The following is a 12,772-nucleotide window of genomic DNA, read 5'->3' on the forward strand; positions in this document are numbered from 1 at the left end:
AACTGGTCCATTGCTAAAAGAATATATTTATTGCCTCTTTCACTGACTGGAAAAGGTCCTAAGATGTCTGTTGCCACTCTGTCCATGGGAGCGCCTACAGCATATCTTAACAAAGGAGCCTTGGGTCTTGACCGTGGTCTTTTTCTACCACCACAAATAGCACATCTTCTTATGTAATCTCGCACACTTTCTTTCATCTTGTACCAGTAAAAGTGTCTTTTCAACTTGCTCACTGTTTTCTTGACACCAAGGTGACCCGACGTGACTTTGTCATGTACGCCCTTCATCACCTCATTCCTCATCTCTTTCGGAACCAATATCTGTAAAAAGGAACCTGTCTTATCTAACGTTTCCCATCTCTTATATAAAATGCCCTCCCGCAGCACAAGTTGGTCCCAAAGCAACCATAACTGTCGCACTGCAGGACTTTCTGCGGCCACTTTATCTCTTTCTGGTCTCTGTGATGACTGTTCCTTCCAGTCCAACACAGTCTTCAACTCAGGGTCTTTACGCTGCAAATTAAACAATTCATTCACAGTGTAACTGCCCAGCCACTCGGCTGGAAGTCTATCTCTGTCACTCTCAGATTCACTGAGATCTGTATCTTCATCACCATGAGAAAAATCTTGATCCTTGAATGTCAAGTTTTCTCTAGGCAGCACTTCCTTTTTCTTGGAAACTCTCATCCTTCGAAGAGAAAGTGCTCTAACTTCCTTAAAGATACACTTGAATTTCATGGTCACCCAGCTCAGGATTGCAAAGAACAATGTCAGTAGGATGTAAAGGCCTGTCAATAAAACTGAACCAGCTGCTGTATACACACGTTTTACTGGACATTTTCCTTGGTTTCCCGATACTTGACCACTGCCACAGACTCCCTTGTCTGATTTTAGTTCTTTCTTTCGGTTTTCTGTCACTCGTCTGGTTACTAAAGGGACGACTTCTTCTTCCAGATATCTGGACCATTGTTCATGTTTCTTCTTACACTGTACGCAACCCTCGCATGGCAATTTGCTTAAAATGGACTCCCCATCATAGCATGTACACTCATCTGGGTCGCATGGAAATCTCGATATTGCATCTGCGTTACCGTGTCTGGCCCCTGCTCGGTGTTCTATTTTAAAATCATACTGTGATAGCACTTCCAGCCATCTGGCCATCTGATCATTGGGCTCCTTAAAAGACATAACCCATCGGAGGGCACTGTGATCACTTCGTACCAAAAACTGTCTACCCAATAAATGGTGTCTGAATTGTTGAACAAAGGTAACAACGGCAAGCAGTTCTTTTCTAGTCACGCAGTAACGGCGTTGAGTTTTCGTCAATGACTTACTTGCATACGCGACTGGTTTCTCTATTTCTTTCTGGGTCTTCTCACACCACTGTAACTGAGATAAAACGGCACCAATGCCCGTGGCTGAAGCATCAGTGTCAAGAATGTACAATCCTTCGTCTCTCGGATACGCCATTACCTCATTACCTGTAAGGGCACTTTTGAGGTCCTCAAATGCTGTCTGACAAGAGTCCGTCCAAGTAAACGCCTGGCCGGCCTGGAGCAGGTAATTAATTGGAGCAGCTCTTGTTGAAAATCCTTTAATAAATCTACGATAATACGAGCATAGTCCTAGGAAACTACGTACATCAGTCAGATTCCTGGGAACTGGCCATTTCTTTATACAGTCTACCTTCTCAGGATCTGGTTTAACGCCATCTTGTGTCACTACATGTCCCAAAAACTGAACTTCAGTCTGGAACAACCTGCATTTGCTTGGCTTCAGTTTTAGCCCTGCTTTTCCAAGACGAATAAAAACCTCGTCAAGTCTCTTATAGTGTTCTTCAAACGATTTACCAAACACAATAATGTCATCAAGGTAAATCAACACTGTCTGCCACTGCAAACCACGTAAAATCAGTTCCATACACCGTTCGAAGGTTGAAGGAGAATTAGAAAGACCAAAAGGCATAACATTATATTCGTATAACCCATTTCTGGTCACAAATGCAGTCTTTGGCTTATCTTCTTCTGCTACCTCGATTTGATAATACCCGCTCTGGCAATCAGCTATTGAGAAGAAAATTGAACCACCAAGAGAGTCTAAACAGTCATTTATTCGAGGTAGAGGGTAAGCATCTTTCACTGTTACATCATTTAAGCGTCTATAGTCAACACAGGGTCTTGTTGTTCCATCCTTTTTCTTGACATAAACTAGTGGAGATGACCAAGGTGAGGTGGACTCTCTAATAACACCATTTTGGAGCTGTTCCTGAATTATTTTCTCTTCTTCCCCAGCAAACGCTCTAGGGGGTCTTCTGGGCTGCTGTTTTATGGGTCTTGCATCACCAGTGACAATCTTATGCTTTACGACAGATGTGTGACCCATGTCACTGGAAGACTTGGCAAAAACATCACTGTGCTTCTGCAGGAGTTTCTTTAGTTCACATCTTTCAAAGTCAGTCAAATTCTCACCTGACTGTTTATAGAGGTCAGCCAGGTACTCAGGCAATTCTGGGCTATGAAGGGTTAAGTCTGACTTTTGTTTACCAGGGGTTAAGTCTGCTCGTAAGGTGGGCACAGAAAGGCTATCTTCAAGTTTATCACCAATCACATGGTCTACTTCATGTAAATGAGCAACGCAGGTGTCTTTCAAAAGTGAAATGTCTTCATTAGAAGGGTTAAGGAGTCTCACAGGTATTTTATTGTCTCTTCTGAAAGGATCAACTAGCACATGTCCGATCAGAAAATCACTTGACTTCTCTGGAATTGCCTCTACCAGTCCCAATCCTGATTTTATTTTGCTAGAATCAACTGTCCCTTCTATGATCAACTCACTGTTTGCAGGAATAATAACGTCATTAGTCACTGTCACTCTAAAGGCATGCTTTGGTTCCCTCTCAACCAAACAGGGCACTCTCTTCCCATTAAGTTTCAGTCCGTTCACACCCAGTGAAAAATCATGATGGCACAGGAAGTCCATTCCTAACAAACCATCGTCCCTTATTTTTGCTACAAGCATGTCCCATACAAACATTTCTTCGCCAGACTGAAAACTTATTTCTACATGGCCTTCAATTTCAATGTTTCTACTGTCTGCAACCTGCAACTGCAATTTTCTATGAGTCTTTTTCAGTTCAGGTCTAAAATCATGGGGAATTTGTTCATAAATGTGGGTAGATATAATTGTTTTTGACGCACCAGTGTCTACAATAAAGTTCACTTCTTGGTCCCGAATCTTCACTGGCCAAGAAACACTAGCATTTCTACAACTGATGGTTTCAATGTCACTGCCAACAGGTGTTTTTAGGGGTTCATTCTGGCCGGCTGGAATGCCCCTTCTCAGTTTCCCTGGTTGTTTACATGCTGAGCCTCTTTCACAGGTGCCTTGCATTCTCTTGCCAGATGCCCATATCTATGGCACTTGAAACACTCTATGTTGTTTTTCCAATTTTCTGACTTGGGTGATGGAGGACTTTTCGTGTCTTTTGCTTTCTCTTTCAATATCAAATCTTTTATTTCATCTAACTTCTTGTCAAACTTCTTTTCAAGCTGGTGTAGCTGACTTTCTGTTACAACAGCTTCAGGATTTGCTGCCCTAACACTTGGTCTTTTCACTGCCTCTTCTCTTAGACTGTTATACATTTCAAGGGCCTCCCTTGCTTCGTCTAGATTTTTGGGCGTTTTCATGCCCACTGCCACGGCGGCTTGATGGTCTGGCAACCCTTTTATGAAATGGCGCAGTGCGATGGTCTCACGGGTGGTGCAGTCAGCCGTCGGGTAACCTTTTAACACCAACTTTCTAATATCGGAGATGTACTCTGGCAATTTCTCTCTTGGACTAAGCTTTCTATTCTCTAGCTCTGATAGATAGGAGCTTGTAGTACGCTTTTCTTGAAATCGGTTTTGCAACGCCCTCTGTAGCAGAGGGTAGGAATTTACCACTTCTGCTGACAACTGCACAAAGGCGAAATCAGCAGCCTCACCACGCAGACTGTTACATAATCTAAACAGTTTCTCAGACTCACTCCATTCACAAGTCTGGCTTAGTGCTTTGAATGGCTCAATGAAACCCTCCCAGGATTCTTTTCCACTAAAGAGAGTCTGTCTGGGCAAAGGTATTTCAAAGTTACTACGGCCATTAATTCTGTGAAATGGGGTAAGTGTAGGGGTTATTGTTTCTGATATGGGTTCATTCTGGGCTCTGTGTTCTATTTCTGTCTCTTTCTGTCGCTCTAGGGCTCTGACTCTCTGTTCTGCAGCCTCAGCACGTGCCTCTAAGATGTCCGCATTTTCTTTTGCTTTTCTAATTAATCTTTCTTTCTCTGCCTCTGCTTCTTCTACAGCATTTTGTAATCTGTGAGTAGAATTTTCTTTTTCAGCTTCAAGAGCTCTGCAGGCTTCTTCTAACTGTTCCTCCAGGTTTCTCACTTCCTCCTGGTCAGATCTGTTGTCCTTTTTAGGAGGCATTTTGAATTTCTTGATTTCTTGAGCTTTTCTCTTGGCGTGTTAAAGTCTGTATCCCAGCGCTTGCCACCAGTGTAAAGGTCTTCGTTTTTCTGCCACCAGTGTACGGTTCTCTTACTTCGCTGCCACCAACAAAACAAGGTCTCTGTTTTGTAAACTTTATTTCTACGAATAACTCTCAACACAAATGTACATGTTTCTGTATCTTTTACTAAACACTGTCTCTATTCTTGCTGTACTGCTGTACTTCTAATTTAAACAACTGCAACTCAGCTACAATAAACTAACTGGAACTATATTGTGAAACTGACTCAAACTAAGTTGTGAAACTAAGTCTGACACTATACTCTCACTGAGTACTGCCACTATACTCTACAGTAACTCTAACTGAACTCTAACTGAACAACACTGCGAAGAGCAGCTGTATTTATACATTTCAAAAGTGGACGGCCTTGAATGGTTCACTGCTACTTTGACTGGCAGCCAGAGTAAAAGTGGACGGCCTTGAATGGTTGACCGCCAACCCCTCTACTGGACACCACAATCCCCTCTTTCGTAAACTGATACCACTTACAAGCCATTCCAACTTAAGGTTCAAAGTTCAACACACACAAGAATGTAAACAAAAGGCTAAAGCTTACTGCGGCAATTTTACCATGAATTTTAAGGCTATGTAAAATCGTTACAGTATCAATTCTTGACCTATGCAGTGCAGTGTATTGGCTGTACTGAAACACTCACCCAGCACTTCCTCCTTTATACGAAGAGCTCTCTGATATGTACTAAGAGCCTCTGCGTGGTTTCCCTGTGCAGATATGGCACGAGCTAATTCATGTATTGTGGCTACTGTCTGTTCGTGATATTCTCCAAGTATCTTCTCCTCCATAGCCAAAGCTTTCCTGAGGACTTCCACAGCACCCTTTGCATTGCCCATCTCCATCATTTCATAGCCCATGTTACGCAGTGTATTGGCTGTACTATGACTTTCACCCAGCACTTGCTCCTGTATAGGAAGAGCCCTCTGGTATGTACTAAGAGCCTCTTCTTGGTTTCTCTGTGCAGATATGGCAAGAGCTAATATATGTATTGTAGCTGCTATCTGTTCGTGGTATTCTCCCAGTATCTTCTCCTCCATAGCCAAAGCTCTCCTGAGGACATCCAGAGCACCGTCTGCATTGCCCATCTTTATCATTTCCTGACCCATGCTATACAATGTAATGGCTGTACTGCGACTTTCACCCTGCACTTGCTCTAGAATACGAAGAGCTCTCTGGTATGTACTAAGAGCCTCTTCGTGGTTTCCCTGTGCAGATATGGCACGAGCTAATACATGTATTGTGACTGCTGTGTGTTCGTGATATTCTCCCAGTATCTTCTCGTTCATAGCCAAAGCTCTCCTGAGGACATCCACAGCACCGTCTGCATTGCCCATCTCTATCATTTCCTGACCCATCTTATACAGTGTAATGGCTGTACTGCGACTTTCACCCTGCACTTGCTCCAGAATACCAAGAGCTCTCTGGTATGTACTAAGAGCCTCTTCGTGGTTTCCCTGTTCAGATATGGCACGACCTAATTCATATATTGTGGCTGCTGTGTGTTCGTGATATTCTCCCAGTATCTTCTCGTTCATAGCCAAAGCTCTCCTGAGGACATCCACAGCACCGTCTGCATTGCCCATCTCTATCATTTCCTGACCTATGCAGTGCAGTGTATTGGCTGTACTGCGACTTTCACCCAGCACTTGCTCCTGTATACGAAGAGCTCTCTGGTATGTACTAAGAGCCTCTGCGTGGTTTCCCTGTGCAGATATGGCACCAGCTAATTCATGTATTGTGGCTGCTGTCGGTTCGTGATATTCTCCCAGTATCTTCTCCTCCATAGCCAAAGCTTTCCTGAGGACATCCACAGTACCCTTTGCATTGCCCATCTCCATCATTTCATAGCCCATGTTACGCAGTGTATTGGCTGTACTTTGACTTTCACCCATCACTTGTTCCTTTATACGAAGAGCTCTCTGGTATGTACTAAGAGCCTCTGCATGGTTTCCATGTGCAGATATGGCACGAGCTAATTCATGTATTGTCGCCGCTGTCTGTTCGTGATATTCTCCCAGTATCTTCTCCGCCATAACCGAAGCTCTCCTGAGGACGTCCACAGCACCGTCTGCATTGCCCATCTCCATCATTTCCTGACCCATGCGACACAGTGTAATGGCTGTACTACAACTTTCACCCAGCACTTGCTGCAGTATACGAAGAGCTCTCTGGTATGTAGTAAGAGCCTCTGCGTGGTCTCCCTTTTCAGACATGGCACGTGCTAATGTATGTATTGTGTCTACTGTGCTTTCGTGATATTCTCCAAGTATCTTCTCCTCCATAGCCAGAGCTCTCCTGAGGACGTCCACAGCACTGTCGGCATTTCCCATTTCAATCATTTCTAGACCCATGTAGTGCAGTGTATTGGCTGTACTCTCACTTTCACCCAGCACTTGCTCCTTTATACGAAGAGCTCTCTGGAATGTAGTAAGAGCCTCTGCGTGGTCTCCCTTTTCAGACATGGCACGTGCTAATGTATGTATTGTGACTACTGTGCTTTCGTGATATTCTCCAAGTATCTTCTCCTCCATAGCCAGAGCTCTTCTGAAGACGTCCACAGCACCGTCTGCATTGCCCATCTTTATCATTTCCTGACCCATGCGACACAGTGTAATGGCTGTACTACGACTTTCACCCAGCACTTGCTCCAGTATACGAAGAGCTCTCTGGTATGTAGTAAGAGCCTCTGCGTGGTCTCCCTTTTCAGACATGGCACAAGCTAATACGTATATTGTGACTGCTGTCTGTTCGTGATATTCTCCCAGTATTTTCTCCTTCATAGACACAGCTCTCCTAAGGACGTCCACAGCACCGTCGGCATTTCCCATCTCCATCATTTCATCACCCATGTAGTGCAGTGTATTGGCTGTACTCTCACTTTCACCCAGCACTTGCTCCTTTATACGAAGAGCTCTCTGGAATGTACTAAGAGATTCTGTGTGGTTTCCCTGTGCAGATATGGCACGAGCTAATTCATGTATTGTCGCCGCTGTCTGTTCGTGATATTCTCCCAGTATCTTCTCCGCCATAACCGAAGCTCTCCTGAGGACGTCCACAGCACCGTCTGCATTGCCCATCTCCATCATTTCCTGACCCATGCGACACAGTGTAGTGGCTGTACTCTCACTTTCACCCAGCACTTGCTCCTTTATACGAAGAGCTCTCTGGTATGTAGTAAGAGCCTCTGCGCGGTCTCCCTTTTCAGACATGGCACGTGCTAATGTATGTATTGTGACTACTGTGCTTTCGTGATATTCTCCAAGTATCTTCTCCTCCATAGCCAGAGCTCTCCTGAGGACGTCCACAGCACCGTCGGCATTTCCCATTTCAATCATTTCTAGACCCATGTAGTGCAGTGTATTGGCTGTACTCTCACTTTCACCCAGCACTTGCTCCTTTATACGAAGAGCTCTCTGGAATGTAGTAAGAGCCTCTGCGTGGTCTCCCTTTTCAGACATGGCACGTGCTAATGTATGTATTGTGACTACTGTGCTTTCGTGATATTCTCCAAGTATCTTCTCCTCCATAGCCAGAGCTCTTCTGAAGACGTCCACAGCACCGTCTGCATTGCCCATCTTTATCATTTCCTGACCCATGCGACACAGTGTAATGGCTGTACTACGACTTTCACCCAGCACTTGCTCCAGTATACGAAGAGCTCTCTGGTATGTAGTAAGAGCCTCTGCGTGGTCTCCCTTTTCAGACATGGCACAAGCTAATACGTATATTGTGACTGCTGTCTGTTCGTGATATTCTCCCAGTATTTTCTCCTTCATAGACACAGCTCTCCTAAGGACGTCCACAGCACCGTCGGCATTTCCCATCTCCATCATTTCATCACCCATGTAGTGCAGTGTATTGGCTGTACTCTCACTTTCACCCAGCACTTGCTCCTTTATACGAAGAGCTCTCTGGAATGTACTAAGAGATTCTGTGTGGTTTCCCTGTGCAGATATGGCACGTGCTAATTTATGGATTGTGGCTGCTGTGGTTTCGTGATATTCTCCCAGTATCTTCTCCTGCATAGCCAGAGCTCTTCTGAGGACATCCACAGCATCGTCTGCATTGCCCATCTTTATCATTTCTAGACCCATGCTATACAGTGTACTGGCTGTACTACGACTTTCACCCAGCACTTGCTCCTGTATACGAAGAGCTCTCTGGTATGCTCTAATAGATTCTGCGTGGTTTCCCTGCGCAGATATGGCACGAGCTAATGAATATATTGCGATTGCTGTCCGTACGTGGTATTCTCCCAGTGTCTTTTCGCTCATAGACGTAGCTCTTTTAAGAGCAACTATGGCCTCATCTATATCTCCGGCAACACTCATGATAAAACCCATGTGCGTGAGATTTTTAGCAGTGTAAGGATGTTCGCCATAGCATTCCTCTGCTAAATCAACTGCCCGTTTGTGTAATGGCAATGATTCCTTATTTTTCCCAATGACACACAAAGCTACGGTTGCACCTTTTAAAGCAACCACATCCACTCCGTCTTCCTTACCATCTGTCGCGGGGTTTGCATTAAGTATGTCATGCAAGGTAGATATAACGGCCTCCTTTTCTCCTCGTCTAGCTTTGATTACTGCCATTCCGGCCTGTGCAAGATATTTCATACTTAAATCGCGATGAGCAACAGCCTTGTCAAAAGTGTTGTTCAGTATATCGAGGCAATGTGCATAATTTTTTTTTGATTCCTGCAGCTGTAATGTCAAATAATAACAGCACTTACAGTATTGTTTGTAATTACATCGTCCATCTTGTTTCTCATACATCTCTTTTGCTTTAGACAAACATTTAACGGAAGCGGATACATTTCTAAGTTCCGCGTACAGATAACCTGTATTATAATACAAAAATGCTAGGTCAAAATGGTCACTTTGTTCTCCCTGCTGTATAGCGGTGTTTAGGGCGAGTTTGAAACATCTGAGAGAATCGACTATCCTGCCTATCTGTCTTAGACTGAAGGCCAATTTTTTGGCAATGCTGCATGTTACTTTCTTTGAGATTGGGTGCATTGTCTTAAAAATATCAATACAGGCCAGATAAACATCCTTGTCTTTTTCAAACAATTTTGTTGCGTGGCGGATATTCTCTGTTTCAGCAAATGCGTACATCTCATTTATTCTATGCTCCATATATATCATGAATATCTGTTTGAATTGATCCATATTTTCTTTGGAAGCCTGTTCTCGTGCAAATGCCTGAATAACACTATGCATAGTATACGTCCCGTTGGCTGCATCATACCCCAGAAACGAAGCATCACAAAGAGTTTGTAGACAAGTTCTGCAATCAAACATAGTAAGACTAATTTGATGCTTTCTCAAAAGTGTAAATGCATCATCTGCGTTAAAGCTTGTTGGAAAAAGAGACAGTATTTGAACTGATTCTTGCATTTCCAGGCCCAAGAGCTTATAAGACAGGTTAATACAAGCAGCAGCGTCTAGGTGCTTGGGTGTTGAAGGTGAACGTTTTAGGGCAAATACCGTTTTTGAGGTTAGCTCCTCGATTATATCAATTGTTCTGTGACCTTGGCGCAGTAAGTAGCCAAGAATATGAAGCAGCAGTGCTACAAAGCCACATTTTTCACCCAAGTGTTTGCCGTCTTCACGACACAAATTTTGTGAATACGACTCCAACACGTCGCACGATTCATCCGCTGTCAGAGAATCAAGATTGTGAATAGGTACCACTTCGTTTGGTAACTGAATAACACGGCGAGTTGTACATAAAATGTAGGTGTTGTTACAGTAAGTTACCAATCGCTGTAGCATGGTATAGAAATGTTTCTGTGTATTGTCCTGGAGGGCACTCTCACAGTTGTCTAGTATGATGAGCATTTTTTTGCCGTACGACGATATCTCTTGACAGGCCTTGGTTATTAGACGATCAGCGTTGGTGTCGTCACTGCTTAACCTTGCTGATGATTTTAAAGTAAGAAGGGACAAAGGAATATCGTCTGCAAATGAAGCATTATCCATGTCAGCCACAGCTGAACGTATTTCTTGACAGGCGTTGGCTATGAGACGATCAGCGTTGGTGTCGCCACTGCTTAACCCTGCTGATGATTTTAAAGCGAGAAGAAGGGACAAAGGAATATCATCTGCAAATGAAACATTCTTCAAGTCAGCCATGATTGAACGTATTCCCCACTTTGACACAAAGGTGTGGCCTATTACGGTTGCCAAAGCGGTCTTACCTTGACCTCCAAAAGATTTTATTACAGCAAGGCGACGCATGTCCTGAAGAAATATGTCTATTAGCTTCTTGACATCTTCAGCGCGTCCCACAAAGCACGCCGGTTGCTGTGGTAAAGAGCACGTCTCCAGAACGGACCCTAAAAATATAACTCATGATGACATATTCACAGATAAACAGTATAGACACATTTAGACGTAACTGAAATAAACGCTGACAGGGTTAAATTGGCAATATAAACCCAAAGAATGATACCTATTACATTGTACAAATTGAAAATATTTATAACATATTATTAGCCTGACCAACAATTTGACAGAGATGTCATTCGATTTCACAACAAACTAGGGGTGTGCTTTCAACAGTATATGGAATATTTTGTGACCGCATTCAGATTCAGACATCTCATCCGCCAAGTCAACCTATGTCTGCGGCGATTCTGGCTAAAGTGCAGTCAATGTAATAAGCTTAATTGCCTGGCCTGCCTTTACCCTTGAGCTGCTCGAGCAGGCGTGTCAGGCATTTAAGCTGATAACGTTAGCTGCACTTAAGTGAAAATAACTACAGAGTGTCTGAATAGGAATGCTCCCAATGAGTTAAACAAAGTCTAAAATTACTTATTCGCTTTTGTTTGTCTTCCTCTGTCACTGACGTGTTCAGAAGCCCAGTCACGAGCCACGCGTAATCTTCCTGGAGACAGGTGAGAAGCTGGTCAAATTTCTGGTTGTCTCCAGTAAGCAGAAGATTCAACAACTTTTGGGTTTGTTTCAAACGTGTTGGTTCCTGCAGGATGTCTTCACATTGTGTGGTAGTTATCACGTCAGCCGTGATGAGTCTTTCAGATATATCCCTAACATCAAGATCTTTACATATAGCTTCCCAGTTTTTCTGTATCCTGATCTGGTTCTCTAGTGTTATTGGATAGGATGCCATGGTTCTGCAATATCGAAAACAAAATCCAATCGTTAGCGTCTTGCGTATGAAGTGTACCAATTCTCAAATTAGGGCCATCTCAGAAAAGCCATTACTCGACCAAATCATGCATGGTTTTACGCTTTCTCTGGAGAGGGCAATCTGGGATGGTTCCCTTTGCAAGGTAAATACAGGTAGTATTCCAATACATAGCAACACTCTCTCTCACCATACGCACTACATCCCATGCTGAGTAGAAGTGAATGGATCTTAAATCAAAATATGATTCACAAAACTGGAATTCTGTAAAATAGACTCTTGTTGTTCCAGAAACAATGTGTGATGTTTTATACGATCTTCGACGCATTCTAAATGTATTCATATCCCCACTCATACCAAACCACAATGTGCTTTAAATAAAACAATTTCATGTCAAACTTATTATCGAGGTAAACTTTTACCAAGTCATTTTGTAATACTACCAATTTATTATTTTTTCACTGTTTTACTTGTTATTCCCACGACAATAAAAGGCCGTAACGTCTTTTCCTTTCCCTAAAATTGTAAGGATTATGTGATAATGTGATATGGTGCATGTTTCGTCCTATTTTGCATAATTATTCTCTGAAATCAATGAAACATTTAGAAATATGTTGGAAATTTATCGTCAAAACAGACAATTTTCCTCCAATTTGTCATTCTTTGACGAGCTAATATTTTAATCAATAAACTTATCTACACCTTACATGATAAAGCGTGACCATATTGCTACAAGTGCTCGAAAAAAGATCGAATATGTAATGGATTTAGATATGCGACTGTCATACGTTCATTTATGTTTTCGTGGAAATTGAGATGACACACAAAAGAATGCAGAGATTCACTATGAATGGTATGGTTGAATAAAACATCCATAATAGCAGAGGATATTAATGGTAAAATCCATGGTAAAAACTCTTAGAAACCTTACACATAAGATGATATTTTAAATAGCCTAATATTATCTCTCTGTTTAAATTATCATCGATCACTATCACGTACAGTGTATGAAACCCCAAGGCAAATCCCCTCTTGGGTTATTTCTTAATCCACTATTCTATTA

Source organism: Lingula anatina, chromosome 10 (assembly GCF_051362555.1).
Source record: "Lingula anatina isolate TDL-2025a chromosome 10, LinAna3.0, whole genome shotgun sequence".
Classification (NCBI taxonomy): domain Eukaryota; kingdom Metazoa; phylum Brachiopoda; class Lingulata; order Lingulida; family Lingulidae; genus Lingula; species Lingula anatina.